The following is a 12,229-nucleotide window of genomic DNA, read 5'->3' as shown; positions in this document are numbered from 1 at the left end:
TTGCAGAGTAGGGACACAACGTGGGCATCTAGGAGCAGCCGGTGGCTGCAGGGTCCTGCTTGGCGCCTGGGACGCCAGGCGAGCTACGCGGGACCCCCGTTTCTGAGTCTTCTGATGAAGAGCGGCTGGTCCCTCCATTCCCTGGCTGCCTGCCTGTCCAGGGCCAGTGCCGGTGCAAGAGCCACCCTTCCCGGGCACCTGCTGCCCTCTGCCCCTGGCCGTCTCATCAAGCCTGCCCCGTTCTCCCACTTGCCCCTTCCTGGGCTGATCCCTAGGGCAAGCACATGGACCCTGCAGGGACTGACCCCTCCCTGCCCACCTATGCCAGGCAAACCTGCACCTGGTCCTGGGCTGATGGGCTGTGGTGGCACGGGGTGGCTGTCACTCCCAGCCGAGCCCCAAGAGTCCAGGGACTGGAGTGGGGGTGGGAAGGTGGTGGACAGGAGACTTCCTGCAGCTTCTCCTGGAGTCCTCGCTGGTGGGCCCTGGGGCTGTGCACACCCTCAGAGGCCAAGGCCTGGGAAGCCAGGCTGCTGGGATGTGGAGGGGTGGCCAGGCACCATGGGTGCACCTGCCCAGGGGCCTCGGCGGGTAGCCGCTGAGAGCCAGGCAGGCCTGTGTCCACACTGCATGTGTGTAGCACAGCGAGGGGCGGGGAGCGTCCAGCGCGCTCACTCCCACCTGAAAAGGAGGTCCAACAGATAGAGCCCCAGGGCCGAAGGGGCTGTGGCTGATGGCCTCTGGGTGCCGAGCACACCCAAGCAGCTCTGCTGGCCAGTGGGCAAGACCTGGCACCGCAGCACACTTGTGAGGACAGACGACACCTGGACACTCGCACGGGACAGGCGTGCGTGCACACACACAGAGGCACTGTCATGGTGCAAACCCTCCAACCTGGCAAGCGGAGACGGAGCCGGCAGCTCCCACCTCCGCCCCGGGGAGCTCCCGCCTGTGTGTCACCGGCGCCCGCCGGCTCTGCCGGGCGGGATTAGGTGACAGCACATTCCAGCGGGCTTCTCTCTGAGCCCAGGACGCTTAGTAGGAAATTTACCTTAAAAGGTGATGGGTGTGCTCACGGGGCCACCTGGTACGAGATGGAGCATGCCAGGCAGGAGGGAGACAAGAGAGTCCCCTTCCTTCCTGTGGAGTGGGTCACAGCCCAGGCCCAGCCGCAGCCTCCCCCACCTGCCAGGGTAACTCAGGAGGGTGGAGGGTGGGGGGCATGTGGCTGCCTGCACCTTGGGGCCCAGGCCAGACTTCAGAGGCAGACTGGAAACCGAGTCATGGGGGCTGTGGAGCAGGGCAGCCCCAAGAGAAGCCCTGCTGCCGCCCAACCCCCAATCCAGAGCCATACCTGCCTGTGGAGATGCCCTGTGCTGCGAGCCCATGTCCCTGGGCGGGCCCCGAGTGGGCCAGGCTGAGGGACTCCACTGCGTGGTCATTACCACTGGGAGCCATTTACGAGGTGTGCCTTGCACACACACGGGCTTTATAAGAAGAATGGGAAGGGGAGACCAGTGGGATGGGGTCGGGGCACAAGACTGCTGTGCTGACCTTGACCTGCTCCCAAGCCCCAAGGCCCCAAAGAGACACGAGGGGGAGGAGGACAGGGCACCCTGCTTGTGCCCCACATGAAGGCCCTGGCTTCGCTCACACCCAGCACCCCGGCCTCTATGTGCTTGGAAGGTGGGGAGGGGCTGAGGGTGGACGGGGTCTGCCTGAGGCCCCAACTCCTCGGCTCAGACCCTAAGCACGGGCCAGGCCAGGCCGCTATGCAGGGTCTTCCACAGGCTGCTGGCAGCCGCTCAAGGCGGAAGTGCTGCCCAGCCCAGCTTGCGGCGTCGCCCCTCTCCCAGGGCCTTGTGGCGGGTGGGCTCCCGGGCAAGGGCCCCTGACCAGACCCTCCTGCTTCCCTCTGTCCAGCGGCCTGCTTTGCCCCACAGGAGGCCAGGGGAATGGGTCCCTGGGTGCTAGGGCAGATGTCCAGGAGCCCAGCAAGCCCCTCCCTGCTCCAGGAGCCCCGTGGGGAGTGGGGTCCTGCCGGGCCTTCTCCCTCCTCCCTGTGGGCTGTGGGGCGGGGGCGGGAGGGAGGCCCCAGTCTTGGTGTCTGCCCAGAGGCGCCCGGCGGGCGGCTGCCCCCCTCCCAGACCCCAGATTCCTGGAGGCCGAGGCGTGGAAAGTTGGCCCTAATCGATAAGGCCGCCCACTTAGCGCTGTGTTTTCGTGGTGGCTGCAGGCGTCCTACGAACTACACCCCCTCAGAAACCCGGGTTGTGGGCCAGCTGGGCGGGAGCAGGGCCATGCCGCCCACCCACCAGGCTCTAATCTGGCTCAGGGCAGCCTGTGGAGCTGGGACCCAGGCCCACCCAGCCAGAACGGGGACCTGTGGCAGCCTGCTCCATCCCAGGCTGGCCCACATGCTCGGGGCTTGGGGGCCTCAGAAGCCCCAAGTACCCCAGCCGGCCCGGGTGGGGTGAGGGAGACAGTGAGGCCGGAGCGGGGGGGGGGGCACGTGGAGGCTGATGGGCTCAGGAGGGCATGGAGGGGACCTGGAGGCCGGCGAGCTGTCCGGGAGCCCCCCCACCAAGGACCCAAGTACAGCCTGAGGTCGGGGTACTCAGACAGGGGCGGTGTGGTAGGAGTCGCCGTGGGCCGGAGGACCAGCCACGGGGAAGACAGCAGCAGGCAGGCCTGGGCCTCTCAGGGGCAACCCACTGCCTATCCTGTACCCACCGCTGGGTCAGCGAAGGCGGAGGGGACAGAGAAGCCCTCCCTGCGCAGCTCAAGGGGAGGCGGGGGCACAGACAGGGGTCAGGGCTGCAGGGAGGGAGGGGTCCCCATGGGGCAACCACAGAGGGTGCCTCTTGTCTGTGGAGAGGCCATTCCAGGTTGGGCAACTCCTCAAGGCATCAAAGGCTCCCTGAGGTTCAGAGAGGTCAGAGTGTAAAGGTCGTGACCCTTGCCCTGGGTTTGACCTCAGCTTCTGGGAGGGAGGAGGGAGAAGAGGACCCCATCCCCTCCCAGTGCCCCCTGCCTCTCATCTTCCTTCCTGGCCAGAGGGGAGCCTTGCCCGCTCCCTCCATCCCTCCTTTGCTTTTACAAAAACAGCCTGCTCCCCCAAAATGAACCTGAAAGCCACGGGGGGCACCCCAGTGCAGCCCTGAGTTTCTGGCTGAAGGGGAAGGTAGGGGAGCGAGCGTGAGGAGGGGACGGGCGGAGCGGAGAGGCACACACACAGACAGAAAAACATTTTGCCATTTTCAGTTTCCAAGACCCTTTTGCCTGGGCCCAGGGCAAAGCTGGGCTAAAGGAGGAAGAGGAAGGAAGGGTGCCCCAGGGGGAGCCAGCAGGAGGCCAGCGGCCAGCCTGGGGTGGACAGGAAGGGCCCCTGGAGGGTTGGTCCCCTGTGCAGGGCGAGGGGACCAGGAGGGCAGCAGCCCTGGGAGGCCAGGCCAGGCACAGCCTGTCCCAAGCAGCACTGGGGACCCTCCAGAGCTCCCTGTCCTGGGTGGGACCTGGGCCACCATGGCCTGACCACGTGGCTTCTAGGGACCCCGGAAGCTCCCCTGCGCAGCATCAGGAAAGGTGGAGTGAGGACCTGGCTCACCTGCCAGGTGGGCAGGCCACCCCACATGCCCACGGGATGCTCCTGGGGTGGGGCAGCCTTGGGCTCTGGCACAAAGTGTCCTGGTAACCTCATGTTGCCCCGGTTGGGCTCCCCCTGCTTGGGCCAGGGCCTGCCCCTCCCAGCTGCTTGCCTCATTCCCTGTCCCCGCTTGGCCCACACCATGACCCCGAAGGGCTCCCAGAGCTCTCACTATGCTGTTTGGTCCAGTGCTGTCTGCAGCGACAAGGGACATGGGTGCTAGCCCACCCAGGCCTGACTCCTGCGCGGCCCCAGCCAGCCAAGGAAGACCACTGCCCAGGCTGTCTTAGCCAGGGGACCCAGAACCCCACCCTTGGAGCTGGTGAGGGGCCAGGGGTCTGTGCCCACCCTGTGGGGTGTGGAGAGGGGAACAGAAGTGCAGACCAGGCCCACCCAGGCTCAGCCGTGGCAGTTCTACCAGAGCAGAACTGTCTCCTCTGGGCCAGTCCCAAAAGGGCAGGGACTCAGGGCCCCCATAGTCTGCCCTCCTCCAAGCCTGCCTAGGGGCAGGACCCCAACAAGAGGGGCAGGAGCTGCAGCCACAGTGCCTGCGCTGGGCCCCTCCATACCCACTGTCGACCCTACTGTCCCTGCTGGGTTACAGTGCTAACTCCAGCCCTGGCTCAAATCCACGGCCGACGTGGCCTTGGCCATGAGGCCCAGGGGTGAGCTAGACACTTCCAACTGCACAGCGACATCCCAGCCCCACCTACTACTTGCCACCCTGAAAACAGCCCAGGCCCTGGCTGGAGGTCCCCGGGGAGTCTGATACCCCTAGAGCATATGGGGGTTGTCTTGCAGGTTTCTGAGGGGCCAGCGGCCCACTCAGTGACCCCCAGAGCCAGCACTTTGGAGGGGAGAGCAGCCTTGTCCAGGGAGAGGCCAGTGTGCAAAGGGCAGCAAAGAGGCAGGCATGTCGAGGCGGGAGGGGTGCAGCTGAGCAGGCCCCAGCCCATGTCTGGGGGCTAAAGTCCCAGGTCAGAGCGCAGCAAACCGAGAGCCCTGGTCTCTCCCGGGGGTCCAGACAGCACCCCTATGTGTCCCCTGTGTGTCATTGTCCCTACCTGCTCTGCTGGAGTGAGGGGCATCCCGAGATCTCACGCCACTTCTGTCACCAGGGGCACAAGTGTATCGGGACTTGTGCCTAAGGATCAAGGGGCTGCAGGTCAGCCTAGGACAACCTTGGGGAGAGGAGGCTTGGCGACGCCTGTGAGAGGGAAGGAGAGCAGGCTGGGAACCAGGCCGGGCCCCCTCCTCTCTGGGCCCCAGGAGGGAGGCCCAGGCAGTGGCCCGGGCCAGGAGGATCAAGGAGCACTGGGCCTGGTGAGTTCTTGGAGACCAATGTGGAAAGCGGCCTGGCGAGGGCAGATGTGAGGGGACCCAGGAGACGGGGCGGGGGGCTGCACGTGCAGCAGGACGTGCTTCAGGAACCCAAGTTCTTGCCTTTAGGCTCATCCTGGGTCAGGTGGGGCCCTGGCAATGGAGTGGCAGGACCTGGATGCTGCAAGGTGGGGTTCCCCATGTCCTGGGTAAAGCATCTCGGGGGTTTTCTCCAGAATGGCTCAGCCCTGGAGCTGGATGGAAAACCCCTTGAGGCCTCTTAGACTCAGAAGCCCTAGTGCAGGGGTTCCCCGAAGCTCAGGCCCAGGGAACTCGGGCACCCCCTTCTGTACCCGCCTTCCCCTCCTCTTCCTTTTCCCAGATGTTCTCTAGGTGGAGGTCAGAGGGTGTTGGCTATGGTCAAGATTTGCATGGACCGGCATAAAAGGATGGTGACCCCCCAAGCTGGGGTGCCCTGACATCTGCTCTCCTTGCTGCGCCCCCATTGTACTGGAGCCTGGGAAACCCTAGGCCGACAGTAAACACTGGGGCCTCTCTGAAGTCACCTTCCAGGCTGAGCATCTGCATCAGCAAGGGCTCGGCTAGGGCACGAGGCTCGTGCACCTGCCGTCCCACAGCCCCCAGCCTTGCTGGCTGAGGAGGTCTGCAAAATGGGCCTCAAGCAGGGGGGAGAGGATAGCTAACCCCAGGCCTGGGGGGGGCACCATGGTGGACACAGCCCTGAACTCCAAGGGGGTTTTTCATGGGCTGTGGGAACGGAGGCATACAGGGCGCCCCCCGCCCGGTTCCCAGTGACCCTACATAGGTAAGCAGGGCAGCAAGGGAGGGAGCAGGGCCTCTGTAGCTCCTGCAGCTCCTGCAGCTCCAGCCCCAGAGTGCTGTCCAGGCTTCTGGAATGTTCTGTCTGTGCTGAACTCGCCAAGGAGAATGGCCAGGGCCCAGGAGTGGGGGCCGGGCAGGTGGCCGGTGGCCCCTGTGGACACTGCTGGGTGGAGGGTGGCGGTTTGGTCAGCCCACTCTGACACCGTGGCGAGGGTCCAGGCCTCTGGCCCATCTGCTCTGGCCCCTGTTGGAGGACCTATGCTGTCAAGATGTCTGAAATATGTGTTTTCTGAGGATTAACTTGCAGATGATTCGGGAGGAAGCCAGGAACAATCAACGTGGCTGGGGGAAAGAAGCCCTCATCTCCCCCCAAAGCCAGGCCAGGAAGCCAGGCCAGGAAGCCAGGCCAGGAAGCCAGCCCCGGGCCTGGGAAGGCCAGGCTGCTTGTGGCTCCTCTTCCCAGCAGCAGTGCCTCCATGCCTTCCTTTATATGTTCTTTCAGTCACCCAATAACACTTCCTAGGCCTCTGCCATGGCTGGGCCTGCCACCAGAGCCCGGACACACCAACTCCCCTACCATCCCTCTCTTGGCCCTGACCCTGGCAGCTGTCCCTCCTCACCGAGAATGGAGTCAGGAACCATCCGCAGGGCTATGACTGTCTGGGTCCCCCCCCCAGCCGCCCTCCTGGTGACAGCTCTGCTCAGGGGACTCTGCTTGGTGGGACTGGCTAAAGCTAGGGTGCTGCCCACCCCCACACGGTCTTCCAGACCCAGTGGAGGAGTCTGATGGGGAGGCGCAGGGGCCTGCCTTGGGGGGCAGGGTGGTGGAGAAGCAGCAGAGGAAGTCTGTGCCATGTGGGAGATCTAGAGGAGAGGCCACGGAGAGCAAGCGACAGGGCTAGAGGAAACAGGGGCAGCGAGCTGGGAGAGGCCGAGGCCAGGAGACCCGTGGGATTGCTTGCAATGACCGCTGGCCATGCCAGCAGACAGCCCCCCAAGACGGTCATCCTCACTCTAGCTTCCCGGAAAGAGAACCCAAGGTTCGAGGCTGGTGGTGCCTGTGCCAGCCCAGAACCAAGGGGCAAAGCCCCAGGCCCAGGTGTGCCCCTCTGCTGAGGTGGCCTGCCGCTGCAGGGGCTGGGGAGGGGCGAGGGATGAGGCAGGAGCGGTCAGTCTGTGGTGCAAACAACGAGAATCAATACAGCTGGGACTCCCACGTGCCCTTGGCGTCCCCTCAAGTCAGCACTGTGGTTGGGACTCAGGTGGGTGGAAGCTGTTGTCAGCAGGCAGGAGGACAGCTCACGCCACCCCCTCCCACTATGCTGACCATATGTGGGGCCTGCCATGACAGCCACTATACCGGCCACGTGTGGGGCTGCCGCGACGGCCGCTCTGCCGGCCACATGTGGGGCCTGCCGTGATGGCCGCTCTGCCGGCCACGTGTGGGGCCTGCCATGATGGCCGCTCTTGTACCTTCTGGACTCAGTTCTGAACAGTGGGCAAGCAGAACTCGCTGGGTTCACAAGGCTCCATGGGGACACTCAGGAATAGCACAGAGGCTCCCACCCCAGCCTTCCCCAGTACCTTGACTCCTGGCAGCTGAGACACCACACGGGGGGCGGTGCTTCTGGCTGACTCCCCACCCCCTTGTTGGGAGGGGCAGAGTCCAGCTCAGGGGCTGGGATCCCCCTGGGAGAAACAGGAGGCAAGCAGCCCTGCTGGGTGGCCTGAAAACCAGTGGCCATCGTGTGGCCACCACTGCCAAATCCTGGAGCCCATCCCTGGACTAGATCCAACGGTGCCACTGGGCTGTCCCAGGGCTAGGGAAGGGGCGGCCTGGGAGACTTCTGGGATCAAGATCCCCCTCCTGTCAACTGCATCAGGAGAGAACCCGAATGCATGTCCATTCGGAGCTCATGGCTGGGCTGCTGCAGATGCCGTCTGGCAGAGGGGCCATGGTCAGGGACCTAACTGCATTAATGCATGATGACCCAGCACATGGGGGGTAGGCGGGGCAGGTGTCATGGCTGGCCTCCTGACAGTGGGAGGGTCACTCTTTTTTTTAAAGATTTATTTTTATTATTTTTTTATTGGAAAGGCGGATATACAGAGAGGAGAGACAGAGAGGAAGATCTTCCTTCCGATGATTCACTCCCCAAGTGAGCGCAACGGCCGATGCTATGCCAATCCGAAGCCAGGAGCCTCTTCCTGGTCTCCCACGCGGGTGCAGGGTCGCAAAGCTTTGGGCCGTCCTCGACTGCCGTCCCAGGCCACAGGCAGGGAGCTGGAAGGGAAGTAGGGCTGCCGGGATTAGACCGGCGCCCATATGGGATCCCGGGCGTGCAAGGCGAGGACTTTAACCACTTGCGCCACCGCGCCGGGCCCAGTGGGAGGGTCACTCTTGCCATCCAGCCTGTCCAGTCACAAGGAAATTATACCGTGTGCACCCAGTGGCCATCATGGGCCTCAGAGGAGCCAGGTCCAGAACACTTCCCCCCGGCCAGTGTAGAGGAAGCCTGGCAGCACTTGGGAGGGCCCTGGGGAACCTCAGTGAAAGGGTCAGGGGTGATGCCCCCCTCAGCTCAACCTCAGCCTGCATCACCCATCAGAACATTTGGGGACAGTGGATCCTCCTCTGTGACAATGATGCTGTCAGCTGGTACGCACATGGGTACCAGAAGAAGGCCAGGTTCAGAGGTCAGGGGTCAGTAGCTTCTTCCCAAGCTGTGAATAGCATGACATCCCCTACACGTGCACAGGAGACAGTGCTGTGCCCACATCCTCACAGCTGCCCCCAGGGACAGCACTGTGAACATGACAGCAAGTGCCCTTGTTCCTGGCAAAGAGACAGTACCAGGGGAGAGGCTAGTACCCAGAGAAAGCATGGCTGCAAGTTAGAAACCTGTGGAGGTCAGCCCTGTGATACCAGGCCAAGGAGCACCTTGCACAATGCAGTGCTGGCCAGGGCTAGTATGGGCAGAGCCAGCACTGGGGAGAGGCTCGTATCAGCTCAATGTTATGTTTAGTGGTTGGAAGTTCCTGGCACAAGTGCATGGTAATGAGATGGAAGTGAGAATGGAAAGGAGGCTAGAATGTGAAGTCATGGACGGAGTACAGTACTGAAAAGAAGCTACTACAAAGTGGAGGTTAGCACTACTGTGGGAGTATACAGTAGAGGTTAGCAGTGGTGCGGGTATATACAGTGGAGGCCAGCAGTGGTGAGGGTGTATACAGTGGAGGTTAGCAGTGGTGCGGGTGTATACAGTGGAGGCCAGCAGTGGTGAGGGTGTATACAGTGGAGGCCAGCAGTGGTGAGGGTGTATACAGTGGAGGTTAGCAGTGGTGTGGGTGTATACAGTGGAGGCCAGCAGTGGTGAGGGTGTATACAGTGGAGGTTAGCAGTGGCGTGGGTGTATACAGTGGAGGTTAGCAGTGGCGTGGGTGTATACAGTGGAGGTTAGCAGTGGTGTGGGTGTATACAGTGGAGGCCAGCAGCGGCGTGGGTGTATACAGTGGAGGTTAGCAGTGGTGTGGGTGTATACAGTGGAGGCCAGCAGTGGCGCGGGTGTATACAGTGGAGGCCAGCAGTGGTGTGGGTGTATACAGTGGAGGTTAGCAGTGGTGTGGGTGTATACAGTGGAGGCCAGCAGCGGCGTGGGTGTATACAGTGGAGGCCAGCAGTGGTGTGGGTGTATACAGTAGAGGTTAGCAGTGGTGTGGGTGTATACAGTGGAGGCCAGCAGTGGCGCGGGTGTATACAGTGGAGGCCAGCAGTGGTGCGGGTGTATACAGTGGAGGCCAGCAGTGGTGTGGGTGTATACAGTAGAGGTTAGCAGTGGTGCGGGTGTATACAGTGGAGGCCAGCAGTGGTGCGGGTGTATACAGTGGAGGCCAGCAGTGGCGCGGGTGTATACAGTGGAGGCCAGCAGTGGCGTGGGTGTATACAGTGGAGGCCAGCAGTGGTGCGGGTGTATACAGTGGAGGCCAGCAGTGGTGCGGGTGTATACAGTGGAGGCCAGCAGTGGTGCGGGTGTATACAGTGGAGGCCAGCAGTGGCGTGGGTGTATACAGTGGAGGCCAGCAGTGGTGCGGGTGTATACAGTGGAGGCCAGCAGTGGCGTGGGTGTATACAGTGGAGGCCAGCAGTGGCGTGGGTGTATACAGTGGAGGCCAGCAGTGGTGCGGGTGTATACAGTGGAGGCCAGCAGTGGCGCGGGTGTATACAGTAGAGGTTAGCAGTGGCGTGGGTGTATACAGTGGAGGTTAGCAGTGGCGCGGGTGTATACAGTGGAGGTTAGCAGTGGCGTGGGTGTATACAGTGGAGGTTAGCAGTGGTGCGGGTGTATACAGTGGAGGCCAGCAGCGGCGTGGGTGTATACAGTGGAGGTTAGCAGTGGTGCAGCTACATCAGCACGGGTGGGTCCCTGGGACGGGCAGTGTGCCATGTTGGTTGACAGCTACATAAAGCCGCTTCAGGAGAATGTGTGTCAAGGTTGGCTGCAGGTGGCAAGCCGGGCTGGGGTTGTTGTGGAAATGCGAGGTTTCCGTGAGGCTGAGTTCTGGTCTCCTCCGGTCTGCATGTGTGGGCTCCATGCCCCCATCCAACTGGTGCCCATTGTGTAGGGGTTACAGTGGGCAGCCACACGGGGCACCTGACCCGAAGTCGCAGACCCTGCTGAACCCCTAGCACAAATGGCGCAGCTCCTGCGCTGTGTGCATGCTCAGAGCTCTGACATCACAGCTGCCTCAACTTCCCAGGGAGTCAGGGCACAAGATTCCCCTAAGCCAACGCGGGGCTCAGCTCCAAGAAGGAAGAATTCAACCTGGATGTGGCCACACACATTGCCTGGGAACCTCCCAGAGCACAGGCAAGGGATCTAGAAGGCCACTGAGGTCCTCTGACAGAACCACAGATGACAGGTGCCAGAAGCAGTTCCTATCCGCAGCACCTCTGTAGGTACGGAATCTTGGGGTCCACTGCCCTCCCCAATGCAGTGCCACATCTGCAATGGACCCCAGTGGGGACACGGCTCCTTCACTCGATGGCAGAGACCTCAGCCGTGAGTGTTGGGGACCAACGACACCGCGAGATGGCAGCACAGACTCGCACACCACACCACAACCCGGGGTTTGCCGGCGCGGCATGTCCCGGATCTCCCACGCGCGGATCCGCAGGGATCCACGAGGGTCGTCCAGGTGTGGCATGCTCTGGGTAGTCAACCCCACCTTCCCGGTTGTTGTCGCTGATTCCCTTCCAGGGAGTTCTTGGACCACAGGGCAGACAACAGCAGACGCAGACGGACATGGGGAGACAATGGGCGGTTCCCTGTGCCTTGTGGGGATCTGAGGGAGCCCGCAGGGTTTTAGCGAGCACAGGAGCACTAAGGATCTCCGGGGTTCTTGCTTTTGGCACAGAGCATGGAAACAAGCAAACCTGTGCCACAACCAAGATGACAGCGCCATGCGGTTCCACTGTTGTGGACAGTAGCGAGAGGTGCCTGGTCATTGTGCAGGTGATTCATGGCCTGTCAGAGAAGGGGACACTCGTGATTCCAGGACACGCCCCCCAGAAACACCCATCCTCGGTATGGTCCCCATTCACCTCACCAGGTCAGTGTGCGTGACCTGCATGGTGGTGGCCACGGGGCAGCAGCACACACACCCGGGACACCACGGCTGTGGCTGACCCCCAGGATAGGGATTTGCCAGGAATGGCACTGTTTTAACCTGTGGCAAAGGTGGTTCCCCGGGGCCACCTTGGGGGACAAGGTGAACCCACATCGGGTCTCTCTGGGTTAGACCTGAACCTTACATCACAGCCACAGGTCCACAGGGTGCACACACATCCACCCTTGACACCTCTATGTGGCACTCAGGTCACTCACAAACCCCATGCTGCCAAACCACAGCGCGGAATGGGACCTGAACCTTCCAGGAACCAATACGCATCCCGCCTGAAATGCCTGGGGTGCAGCCTGGGGTGTTAGCTACCCCACTGGGTAAAGGGCTTGAGATGCTAATGTGAATTTTGAGATGCTAATAGAGCTGGGAGGTTCGGCTGGGGTGGCCAAGCCTCCTGGCATCTGAGCTTGGTAATTCCCGCAGCACCTCTGTAGGTACGGGGTCTTGGGGTCCACTGCCCTCCCCAATGCAGTGCCACATCTGCAATGGACCCCAGTGGGGACACGGCTCCTTCACTCGATGGCAGAGACCTCAGCCGTGAGTGTTGGGGACCAACGACACCGCGAGATGGCAGCACAGACTCGCACACCACACCACAACCCGGGGTTTGCCGGCGCGGCATGTCCCGGATCTCCCACGCGCGGATCCGCAGGGATCCACGAGGGTCGTCCAGGTGTGGCATGCTCTGGGTAGTCAACCCCACCTTCCCGGTTGTTGTCGCTGATTCCCTTCCAGGGA

Source organism: Ochotona curzoniae, unplaced genomic scaffold (genome assembly GCF_017591425.1).
Source record: "Ochotona curzoniae isolate NIBS_2020 unplaced genomic scaffold, NIBS_Ocur_1.0 scaffold_4937, whole genome shotgun sequence".
Classification (NCBI taxonomy): domain Eukaryota; kingdom Metazoa; phylum Chordata; class Mammalia; order Lagomorpha; family Ochotonidae; genus Ochotona; species Ochotona curzoniae.
This window is presented reverse-complemented; position numbering follows the sequence as displayed.